The sequence below is a fragment of the Trachypithecus francoisi genome, unplaced genomic scaffold, assembly GCF_009764315.1.
Source record: "Trachypithecus francoisi isolate TF-2019V2 unplaced genomic scaffold, Tfra_2.0 Lachesis_group1, whole genome shotgun sequence".
Lineage (NCBI taxonomy): Eukaryota > Metazoa > Chordata > Mammalia > Primates > Cercopithecidae > Trachypithecus > Trachypithecus francoisi.
Window position 1 is genome coordinate 14,963,859 of NW_022681454.1, and position 12,395 is coordinate 14,976,253.

Genomic DNA, 12,395 nt, shown 5'->3' on the forward strand with positions numbered 1-12,395 from the left:
ACTGGAGTTGATGTGAGTCTTACCATTGGCCGTGTTTGGTTAAAGCAATGGCTTATTAGGAGGGTGTGAGCCATTGGATCATAAATTAATGAAAGAACCCAGACTGGCTTCTTAGTACATTTTCTCTTGCTATAACTGAATACTTGAGACCAAGTAATTATAAAGAAAAGGAGTTTATTGAGCTCACCGTTCTGGAGGCTAGGAAGTTCAAGATTGGGCAGCTGCATCTGGGAAGGGCTTCATGCTGCATCATAACATGGTGGATACCATCACATGGTGAGAATGCCTGTGAGATCAGTGAACAGGCAAATGTGCAAAGGAGACCAAACACAAATGGGACCTAGCCTTATAACAACCCACTCTTGTGTTAACTAATCTAGCCTCATGAGAGTAAGAACTTATTCCCACAAGACAACATTCATCTCCTAATGAGGACAGATCCCTCATGATCCAAATGCCTGTAATGGTCCCACCACCTCTCAACACCATTACTCTGGGGACCATGCCTCTACATGAGTTTTTTTTTGGGAATGCAAAGACCAAGAGTAATAAAATCAAAAGTCAACAGAATGGTGTGCAGGATGACACTAGGTAGTCTCAATTTTGATAGAAGAAATCAGTCGCATATCTGCCTAGCCCTTGGCACAATTTATGGTAATCGATCCCTGTAGAGTTTGGGCCCTATATTGGGCCTCCTCCCATTATGTGATGGAGGCAAGATGGAATTTTTATAAAGACATCTTAAGTCCTGGGCAAAAAAGAAACTCATTTAGGTGTTTATTTGATGGCCCGAAATTTTAAAAGAAGTTGTTTGAGGAGGCCATTATGTATCTCAACTACACCAGTTTTCGGGGACCTGTGATCTCCTGTAGCATAATGACACCTGCCAGGGGACGGAGAATGAACAAAGCTACACCCCTATACAGATAGAATATGCCCAAGGACCCAGTATTGGCTCCATCCTGTCTAAGATACCCTCAGTAGCTGTGTGAGCTTGTGGGTACTGTACCTATGACCCAAAACATAATGAGTATAGAGGGTCATGGGCTCAGGTCTGTTAAGGCTCCTATTTTCGGGAGTGTTCAGCAGGCATCCAGCTCTTTGTTATTTAATAATGTACAGCATGAAACAGAGAGGAGCAATTTCTTGCATCAGAAGACCATGGCCAACTTATGGCCATCGTAAGTGGTCCAGGGGCACCAGGAGGCAAGAGAAGAGGTTGGCAAACCCTCTATAGTGAAAGATTCTCTGAAGGCACTAATGGTAGTGACTTTTGATTTAACTTTGGAAGTAAAATTTGTAAATGAGAAATATGTTACCATCAAAATAAACAAACAAAGGCACTAAAACATGTGGACTTTTATGTCCCTAATGAGCATCAGTGGATCCCTTTGGAGGAGGTTGTCATCAAAGTAATGTCACACTTGTGCTCCTGGAGAAAGGTGGAAGCAGCTAAGATCTTGTCTTGCAAAGATTCTGTTGAGGTACCCCATGGATAACCTGGAAGGTCTATGCGTCTGTTTGTAGTTGGGGGCAAACTGCACATGACAGGCTGTTGAAAGAGGCATCGAGTAGAACATTAGTCACATTAGTAAGAGTGAAATACTTGTCAGTTGCTGATTGGATAGAATGAGTAATTTTGAGAAAAGTTGGGGAGCAGGAGGGGAAGGACCCAGGGTCCCTGTGACAGCCCCCATGCAAAGCATAATCAGTACCTTTCCCTCTTCTTTTTCTTCCTCTTAAACTAAATCTGTATAATAGATTATATTTCTAGATGGCTAAACTCTTTTCTTTCTTTCTTTCTTCCTTCCTTCCTTCCTTCCTTCCTTCCTTCCTTCCTTCCTTCCTTTCTTTCTTTCTTTCTTCCTTTCTTGTTTTTTTGGTCTCCTTTCAGTACCAGTTTTTTGTTTCTGTTTTGACAAAGAGTGCTTACCTGACAAGCTCCTGGTGGTCCTGATGGCCTCTGCTGTGGGCAAAGGCCTCCCTTTCTAGAGTGTCCCAAGTAACCTCAGAGAGGATGGGAGCTACACTCAGGAGGGCAATAATGGCAGAGTTCTGATTTTGGGGCAATTGAGTTTTAAGAAGAGGCTCTTCTATTGAGAAATCATGGTGTCAGGAGTGCCCGGGCACGTTGGCCTGGAGGTTGGCAACCTTTCATAGGCTGAAGAACATCTCCAGGCATCTTAGGGAGAGCAGGATGGGAATTCTTTCTCCTTTTTCCTCTTTCATGAAGAATTTGACCTTCTATGTCCAGGGATGTGATCCATTGCACCCCACCAGGTCGAGGGACAAATCACAATAGCAGCAAGGCCAGAAACAACAAAGAGATTTGCCCGTATAGCAATATTTAAAGTTTTTGGGAGTCACGGTTTTCCATGGGGAGATACCCTGCACCTTGCCACCAACCATTAGAGATGGGCCTGTCCAAATTTGGGATTAAATGGGTCAGTATCTTTAGAGGGTCCCAATGCTCAGGGGTCCAACAGTCAATGTCAACCCATGATGGACGGTTCAAGAAGGACCTCACTTGTCCAGGACTTTGTCCACTAGAGTAAGAGAAGATTTGTTACAAGAAGGGAGTTGTGCCTGGGCCTGAATGCCCAGCTCCTGAACGCTCTGTAGTGAGCCCTGTCTACGGTCTTGGCAGGCAGGTCATCAGTCTCGGTGCCCTCAAAGCATCCTAGGGGCAGCCACTCTCTGCTCCTCCTCGCTCCAGGAAGACTTTGCTGTGATAATTAGCCTAAATTGCCTGCTTAACCTCACATCTGCCTGGTCACTTGGTCCAATAAGGTGTGCACTGGGGACCTCTCTCACTCCCAATGGTACTACCTGTGCAAAGCAAGATCTGCGGTCCTTCCCTTGCCACAATTTAGACTAGAAAACCGTGAAAGGGCACAGCAGAGGTAGCACAAAGCAGTGGCAGCCAAAGCACAGGCACCCCACCAGCGGGCGGTGCCCTCCCAGGTAGAGCTTGCTGGTTGGCATAGTCAGTTAACGAGCCAAGAGCAGCGGGAGGTACGGTCCTTATGGAACACTGAGTCACCTTGCCGCCTGCTCAACTGTCCCAAAATGTACCTGTTGGATTTTAACTCATGAAGGTGACCGAATGATGACACAGTGCTGGTGCCATTGGAAAAAGAATTTATTACAGTTACCTCCTCCCCCCACTTCCTTTTCTGCAGGTGTCACATTTGTAGATTCAATCAACTGCAGATCAAAAATATTTTTTAAAAAACAATAAAAAATACAACAATGAAAAATAATACAAATAAATAATACACTGTAACAATGACTTATACAGCACTTATGTTGTAATAGGTATTGTAAGTAATCTAGAGATGACTTGAAGTATACAGGAAGATGTGCATAGGTTATATGCAAATACTATGCCATTTTATAGAGGGGACTTCAGCATCTGCAAATTTTAGTATCCACGGGGGTCCTGGAACTAATCCTTCTTAAATGCCCAGGCACGACTGTACTCATCTTTCCAAAGAGAAGGGGCATGCCACTGCACACAGGGATTCGGCAAGGGAAACATGAGATTTGGATCAGGTGGTGAAAGCAGGAGCGAGGGAACACCTAGGCCACAGCCTTTATCATCGTTTCCGAGGGAAAGTCGAGGGTGAATGGAGAACATGGTCTAGGATGTGCTGGTTTGAATAATTCTAGCAGGCTGTGGGGCACATGGTCTGGCTGTCTGGTCCTGTCTCTGGGTAGATTTAGGGTAAGGGTAAACACTGGCTTGGTGTGTGAGGGTTAGATAAAGGGAATGGTTGGCTTACATGTGGCAGTTGTGATCCCAAGTATACGGTATTATCTTTAGGCATTAGCTAATCCAGGGAGGGTCTGTCTCTCCCTGAATTTATAAGGCTCCCAAAGGTATCAAAACAGCATGAGTTGAAAAAATTAAAGCACGGAATTAATACAAACACCCAGTCTCATAGATTAAGGAACCTGAATGTCACCATCATGCTTGGTTTTGTATCACCTCAGCTTTTCTTTGCATTTGTGCTTTGTTTTCTCAGACTAATTTTCTCTACTTCTTGGGAAACATGGGTGTCTCCAGTTCCAAGCCAAGCAGAAGTGTGAACAATCCCAGGGAGAGATACGATAGGTTGGTCTTGAGTTACATTTCTGCCATTGGACTTGTCAACCATGGCCAAAGAGCAGGATTCTATGATGAACAGCCCAGGCCTCTGAAACATGCAGTTGGGTTTGGAGGAGGAGCAACTATTCTCCGAGAAACAGAGCACTGTTCCCAGAAGGGAGAGGATCTATAATGTAAATGCCTGGGCTGGAAGAAAGCTACGGATAAGGTCAACAAAGAGGTTTTGTGGGGGCGCATTCAAGATTTCACCTTAGGCTTCATCCAGACCAGGGGCTGCCAATCTTTCCAAGGATGAGGATCCTTTTACAACATCCACACTCTGTGCAGACCTGCTGGTCGCAGCACTCGGTCACAAACTGTGACTGAGAGACAATGTGATGGTGAGAGTGACAGCAGCTACCGCTTGAGCAATTTGTAATTTAAGCAATTACTCCTTGCAATTTGCTTGGATAATCTCATGTAATCCTTGAATCATGCTTAGGAGACAGGTACTGTTGTTATCCACATTATGGAGAGGAGAAAATAAAAGATCACTCAAGGCCAGACAGCTAGTGACTGGTGGGCCAGACTCCAAAACAGATCATTGATTCAAAAAAATGTATTCACCTAACCTATGTTATGTTATCAAAACATAACCTATGTTATCAAAAAGTGCCACATGGCTGGGCGCGGTGGCTCATGCCTGTAATCTCGACACTTTGGGAAGCCGAGGCAGATGGATCACCTGAAGTCAGGAGTTAGAAACCAGCCTGGTGAACATGGTGAAAACCCCGTCTCTACTAAAACTACAAAAATTAGCCCGGTCTGGTGGCAGGCACCTGTATTCCCAGCTACTTGGGAGGCTGAGGCAGGAGAATCACTTGAACCCAGGAGACAGAGGTTGCAGTGAGCTGAGATGGTGCCACTGCAGCGTGGGCAGCAAAGCGAGACTCTATCTAAAAAATAAAAATTTAGAAAAAAAAATGCCACAATAGCACATGGGAACTGGGTAATGCCTTTAAATACAATTGCATTTTATTTACTACAATACTATCTACGGTCATTTGAAAATGAATTGTACGTTTGTTTACAATAAATGTTACTAATTGCAATTTTTTCTTTTAAAATAATTTTTAGGCCTGGTACAGTGGCTCGTGTCTGTAATCCCTGCACTTTGGGAGGCTGAGGCGGGGAGATCACTTGAGGCCAGGAGTTTGAGACCGGCCTGGCCAACATGGCAAAACCTTCTCTTTAATAAAAATACAAAAATTTGCTGGTGGTGGTGGTGGGCCCCTGTGACCCAGCTACTCGGGAGGCTGAGTCATGACAATCACTTAAACCTGGGAGGCAGAGATTGCAGTCAGCTGAGATTGCACTGCTGCACTCCAGCCTGGAAAGACTCCATCTCTAAATAAATAAATAAATAAATACATAAAATATTTTTTAGAGACAGGGTCTCACTCTGTCACCTAGGCCAGCGTGCAGTAGCACAATTATAGCTCACTGCAGTCTTGAATTCCTGGGCTTCAGTGATTCTTTCACCTCAGCCACCCAAGTAGTTAGGACTGCAGGCACATACCACCACACCCAGCTAAGTTTTAAGTTGTTTTTCTTTTTTTTTTTTTTTTTTTTTTTGTAGAGACAGGGTCTCATTTTGTTGTCCAGATTTGTCTCGAACTCCTGGACTCAGGTGATCCTCCCGCTTTGGCCTCCCAAAGCACTGAGATTATAGCCACTGTGCCTGGCAATATGTTGCTAATTTAATGGCCTCATGAATCCCTGCAACATCTCCCCTTTCTAGCCCAATGTCGTCTATTCTTCCTACCCCAAGCCTGCCCCTGCTCTGGAGTCCTTTGGGGTCACCACTTGGAAAACTCTGAGATAACACAGGCTGCCACTCCCGAATGGCCAAGTGGAAGAAATTCCACAGTGGGACTGGGAGAGGAAAAACAGTATAGGCTACCCATAACCAGCTCATCCTGAGAACTTGTACACCATTTCAAACATGGCCGAGATAAACCCCACAGAGGGACGGTGTCATCTGAGTGTGACAAAGGGAGGGATAGAGAATTAGACTCCAGCCCACGGGGCAGGTTTGATTTAGCAATGTGGTCCCCCCTCTTTCAATTTAAATGATCTGAAAACAGAAAAGGGGCCAGAAACCTGTTTCACTCTGCCTTTAAAACAATTATCTGAATAAATTCAACAACTTAATTTGTCTTAGGCTTAGAACTTACACTAACAAAATATTGTGGTAAATTTTCGTATTTAGCAGTGATCGGGCTGATTTCGGCTCATGTCTTTCCCAGATTTGGTTGCAAGACTCCTGTTTCCAGTTTTCAGAAGCACCTGTGACTGAACTGAGATAGCATGTGGCGACCTTATCCAGGAAGACCAGTCTGACGTATGAAGAGTTTTTCCTTCCAACTTTGTCTCTGTCTACCTGATTTATAATCATACTAAGAATCTGCATAGCACAATATCATTGTCAAAGCCCTTCACTGTGTGTTATTACTATATTAGATCTTTTTAAAATCATTTTATTTATTTATTTATTTTTGCAGAAACAGCATCTTGCTATTTTGCTCAGGCTGGTCCTGAACTCCTGGACTCAAGCAATCCTCCTGTGTTGGCCTCCAAAAGTCCTGGGATTACAGGCATGAGCCACTGCTCCCAGCCCCATCAGATCTTCATAGTCCTCCATAAGGAGTAGCCATTATGATCACCTGAAATAAAGATGAGGAAACTGACTTCTTAGTGACTACCCTCAAGTTTGTTGAAGTATTTCATTTCAACAAGCACTAGTTTGCTAAAGCTGGGCCCAGCTCTCCCATTCTAGTAGAGAAAGTACAGTATTTTTTTCTTACTCTGATGGAAAAAGATGAAAAGTGATACCACAATGCAAAACTAAATATGGCAGTAACTGATGCACACTTCTAGGAAGAGTCCAGTAGAAAGCTGCACAGGGGAAATCTTGGTACCTCTTCAGTTCACAGCCTGACCTGGTTTAGCTTCGAGAAGCAGAGAGGACCACAGAAAAGGAGAGAAAGAAAGGGAACAGACGCTTACAGGGAGGTGTGAGACAAAGGGTGAGTAATTCAAAGGCTAGAGAGGGATGGTGAATATGTGCTCACATAAAACAGGTCACTCTCATTCAATAGCTCTAAAGACTTTCCCAGCTCTAATTTCTAGGGTGTCAATAGCTATATAATGACTTCATGGGAAGGTAAGAAATACGTTGTTTAAGGAACAGCTGCAAAAACTCCAGTTGCCTACAGAATGGCATTAGGCTTGATCTAGAGGCAAAATATGTCCTTTAAGAGGTTCTCTGTGCTGATTATTAACTGTAATCATTGCGGGGCACACACACAACAAAGGATTTTTTTAGGATATTTTATTTCCATAGGTTTTTGGAAAACCAGTGGTATTTGGTTACATAAGTTTTTTAGTGGTGATTTGTGAGATTTTGGTGCACTCATCTTGCAAGCAGTATACACTGAACCCTTTTGTACTCTTTTATGCCTCACCCCTTCCCACCCTTTCCCCCTGAGTCCCCAAAGTCCATTATGTCATTCCTATGCCTGGTGTATTAGTTCATTTTCATGCTGCCGATAAAGAAATACCTGAGACTGGGAAGAAAAAGAGGTTTAATTGGACTTACAGTTCCACATGACTGGGGAGGCCTCAGAATCATGGCAGGAGGAAAAAGGCACTTCTTACATGCTGGTGGTAAGAGATAATGGGGAAGAAGCAAAAGCTGAAATCCCTGATAAATCCATCACATCTCGTGAGACTGATTAACTACCATGAAAATAGCATGGGAAAGGCCATCCCCCATGATTCAATTACCTTCCCCTGGTCCCTCCCACAACACATGGAAATTCTGGGAGATACAATTCAAGTTGAGATTTCAGTGGGGACACAGCCAAATCTTATTATTCCACCCCTGCCCCCTCCAAATCTCATGTCCTTGAATTTCAAAACCAATCATGCCTTCCAAATAGTCCCCCAAAGTCTTAACTCATTTCAGCATTAATCCAAAAGTCCACAGTACAAAGTATCGTCTGAGATAAGGCAAGTCCCTTTTGCCTATAAGCCTATAAAATCAAAAGCAAGTTAGTTACTTACTAGATACAATGGAGGTACAGGTAGTTGGTAAATACAGTTGCTCCAAATGGGAGAAATTGACCAAAAGAAAGGGGTTACAGGGCCCATGCAAGTCCAAAATCCAGCCGGGCAGTCAAATTTTAAAACTCCAAAATGATCTCCTTTGACTCCAGATCTCACATCCAGGTCACATTGATGCAAGAGGTGGGTTCCCATGGTCTTGGGCAGCTCCGTCCCTGTGGCTTTGTAGGGTACAGCCTCCCTCCTGGCTGCTTTCATGGGCTGACGCTGAGTGTCTGCAGCTTTTCCAGGCATACAACAGTGCAAGCTGTTGGTGGATCTACCATTCTGGGGTCTGTAGGACAGTGGCCCTCTTCTCACAGCTCCACTAGACAGTGCCCTAGTAGGGACTATGTGTGGGGGCTCCAATCCTACGTTTCCCTTCTGCACTGCTCCAGCAGAAGTTCTGCAAGAGGGCCCCACCCTTATAGCGAACTTTTGGCTGGGCATCCGGGCATTTCCATACATCTTCGGAAATCTAGGTGGCGGTTCCCAAACCTCAGTTCTTGACTTCTGTGCACCTGCAGGCTCAACACTGTAGGAGATCAGTCGGAGTGGTGGGAGAAGTTATAGGGAAAGGGCACAAACCTTCTGAAAGGTCAGAAGGCTCTGCAAAGAGCCTTCCGGGAGAGTAAGATAAACGCAGCTGTTCTCTTACCCTGAGGCAGAAGACGAGAAGTAGGTACAAGGGAGTGTAGGGGAATTTATCTAAATAGGCTTGTTTACTCAGTTTGACCAGAAACCGACTTTTGATCATCTGCACGTGTGACCCACTCCCTAAAAGGAGAACAATAAGTGTTAATTACCAACAGGCTGTGTTTGCTCCAGGCTTTTGGCTTTATGCTTGTACTAAATAAAAGCAAGCAACTCCAGCTTATCAAGCCTGCTCTTTTCTTTGGTTCCTAGTGCCAGCAGCCCCCTAGCTGCTGTTACACTGCATGCCTGTGTCTGAGTGCTCCTTTCATCTGTTGCTGGGCCAGGGTCTGTGGGATGGACCCAGCAGCTGGTGCCCCGTGTGAGGCTCAAAGCTGCCAAGGCTTGATGCTTCCACCCTCTGAAGCCACAGCCTGAGCTTTATATTGGCCCCTTTCAGCCATCGCTGGAGCAGCTGGAACACAGGTCACCAGGTCCCAAGGCTGCACACAGCATGGGGACCCTGGGCCTGGTCCTCTAAACCCCTTTTTCCTCCTGGACCTCTGGGCCTGTGATGGGAGGGGCTGCCCTGAGGGTCTCTGACATGGCCTGGAGATATATTCCCCATGGCCTTGGGAATTAACATTAGGCTCCTTGCTACTTATGCAAATTTCTGTAGCTGGCTTGAATTTCTCCCCAGAAAATGGGTTTTTCTTTTCTATCATATAGTCAGGCTGCAAACTTTCCAAACTTTCATGCTCTGCTTCTCTTTTAAAACTGAATGCCTTTAACAGTACCCAAGTCACCTCTTGAATGCTTTGCTGCTTAGAAAGTTCTTCCACCTGATTCCCTAAATCATCTTTCTCAAGTTCAAAGTTCCACAAATCTCTAGGGCAGGGGCAAAATGCCACCAGTGTTTTTGCTAAACCATAACAAGTCTCACCTTTGTTCTAGTTCCCAAAAAGTTTCTCATTTCCATCTGAGACCACCTCGGCCTGGATTTATTGTCCATATTGCTATCAGCATTTTGGACAAAGCCATTCAACAAGTCTCTAGGAAGTGACAAACTTTCCCACATTTTCCTGTCTTCTGAGTCCTCCAAACTGTTCCAGCCTCTTCCTGTTACCCAGTTCCAAAGTCACTTTCACATTTTTGGGTATCTTTTCGGCAATGCCCCACTCTACTGGTACCAATTTACTGTATTAGTCTATTTTCACAGTGCTGATAAAGACATACTTGAGACTGGGAAGAAAAAGAGGTTTAATTGAACTTATAGTTCCACATGGCTGGGGAGGCCTTACAATCATGGTGGGAGGTGAAAGGCACTTCTTACATGGTGGCGGCAAGAGAAAATGAGGAAGAAGCAAAAGCAGAAACCCCTGATAAATCCACCAGATCTCATGAGACTTATTAAATATCATGAGAATAGCATGGGAAAGACTTGGCCCCATGATTCAGTTACCTCCCACTGGATCCCTCCTGCAACACATGGGAATTTTGGAAGATACAATTAAAGTTGAGATTTGGGTGAGAATAGGGTCAGACCGTATAACCTAGCAAAGGATTTTTTATGCTCATATTTTTCTTAGCCATTTTATTCAAAGCAGTTAGATGCCATAATTTATGCATCATCTGGAATTGTTTAAATTCTTTCTGCAGAAGGTGTGATTGATGATTGTTAAAAATGTCAGTAATTGTCCTACTGTCCAAAATGCCTCCAAAATCAAATAACCTTTGAATTGCTGAATGTAAGTGCAGGAATGTATAGTGGAGATCATGTAGGTCAATGCCACCAGTTTAAATCCATCCATTTGATTAACTGGACAAATACTTGCCTTATTTGTAAAAACTAAAGCCCCACCTGTCAGGGACCTAACACACAAGAAGATTATTTCTGCGTCAACAGAAGTCTGACATGGATGTGTCTATCCACGGTGGATCATTGCCAGTTGAATCCATTGTTGGCAGTATAACCCTGGGTCTTGCAAACTTTGTGTCTGCAATTAAATCAAATGTCCAACTGACAGTACACTGTCTGGGACACAGCTGGTGCTTTTTATCAATCTTTTTGGCACCAAGCATCAAGGATCAGTTTCCCTCGAATGTGACCGGAATCTCCCAAACCTGTTTTTCGTCCCGCCACAGGGGCACTGAATTATCCTGTTATTTGCCACCAACAGATGGACCAAAATGTAGAATGAGGCTTTCTCCTTGCAGAACCTGATGTGGTTCCACTGCGTTGGTGAGGTCCTGCTGATAAGCTCCAATAAAGAACAGTTGGCAACCACTTTGGAGTAGACTCTGCCTTATAGGAAAGCCCAGGAGTGGCTCATTAGTCCTAAGACGGTACAGAAACCAGACATCCATGTCAAGTCTGTGAAGCTCTGTGGACAGAAGCTCAAAGACCTAATCCCAAGACAGTAAAGGAAAATATACCCATTCTACAGACCTCACTACTCCAAAAGGAAGCCTAGCACTTAGTGGGACTGTTTGGGGTTTGCAGATGAAATGTGCCTCACCCACGTATTTTGCTCAGCTCTGTGTACAAATTGACAAAGAAAATCTGTCAAATCAACCAAATTTATTTGGTGGGGGGATGGACGCTGAAGGGGAGTGACTTGCACAGCAGGTACAATGGAAATAGTGTAATAGGCATGTTGGCACCCCCTAATTTTGGAGCCTGTAAACCCCAAGACTCTTTAGGAACTACAGATCTATCTTACCTTTATCTACACTGTGTGGAGCCTGCAGCAAAGGGATGCAGCCTCTGCCCGGATCACACCCCTTGGGGCACTGATTTCAAGGGCATGGCTCCCTGCTACCTTCTGCTTGAGACACAGCTGCTGTCCTGCACCTGGGCCTTAGAGAGGACTCCTAGTTACCCTTGCACCAGATATTCCCATGCTGCATTGGTTCTCCTCAAGTACTAAGGACAGAATCGAAATGCACAGATTTCTCATATTAAATGGAAGTGGAACACTTCATAGGGCAAGTCTGGTCTCACAGATAATTCTCTTCACACAAGTAAGTTGAGACCTCACCTTTAAGGTCTTCTTGTCCCTCTCTTGATTACTCACAGGGACAGCTTTTGACTACCTGGAGACCACTCCCAGGAAGTCTGTGAGGATGCTGGGGCTTGGTTTACTGAAGACTAAAAGTGCTGGTGTCTACCTGGTGGCAGCAGTCATCTAACCCCAGAGACAACTCTGGAAGAGCTACTGCAGGAGGAGCCCATAGCCCAATGAGCTACATGGAAAGCCATCACCTTTGCCTTATTCAGTGCTCGGAAGAACCAGACATGCCTTTTTCACCTACTCTTGGGTACAGCCAGCAAGCTGCCTGGTTGGTGACAACCAACTGGTATATTAAGGACACTTCTCTATGGGGCTATTGATAGCCGCTCCTGCAGCCTCATGAGACATTTTTGTAACCCTTGTGGATGCCATGGAAAGGATGCATATGAGGTGAGACAACATGAAACAAAGTGGGTAACTGGACCCTCCAG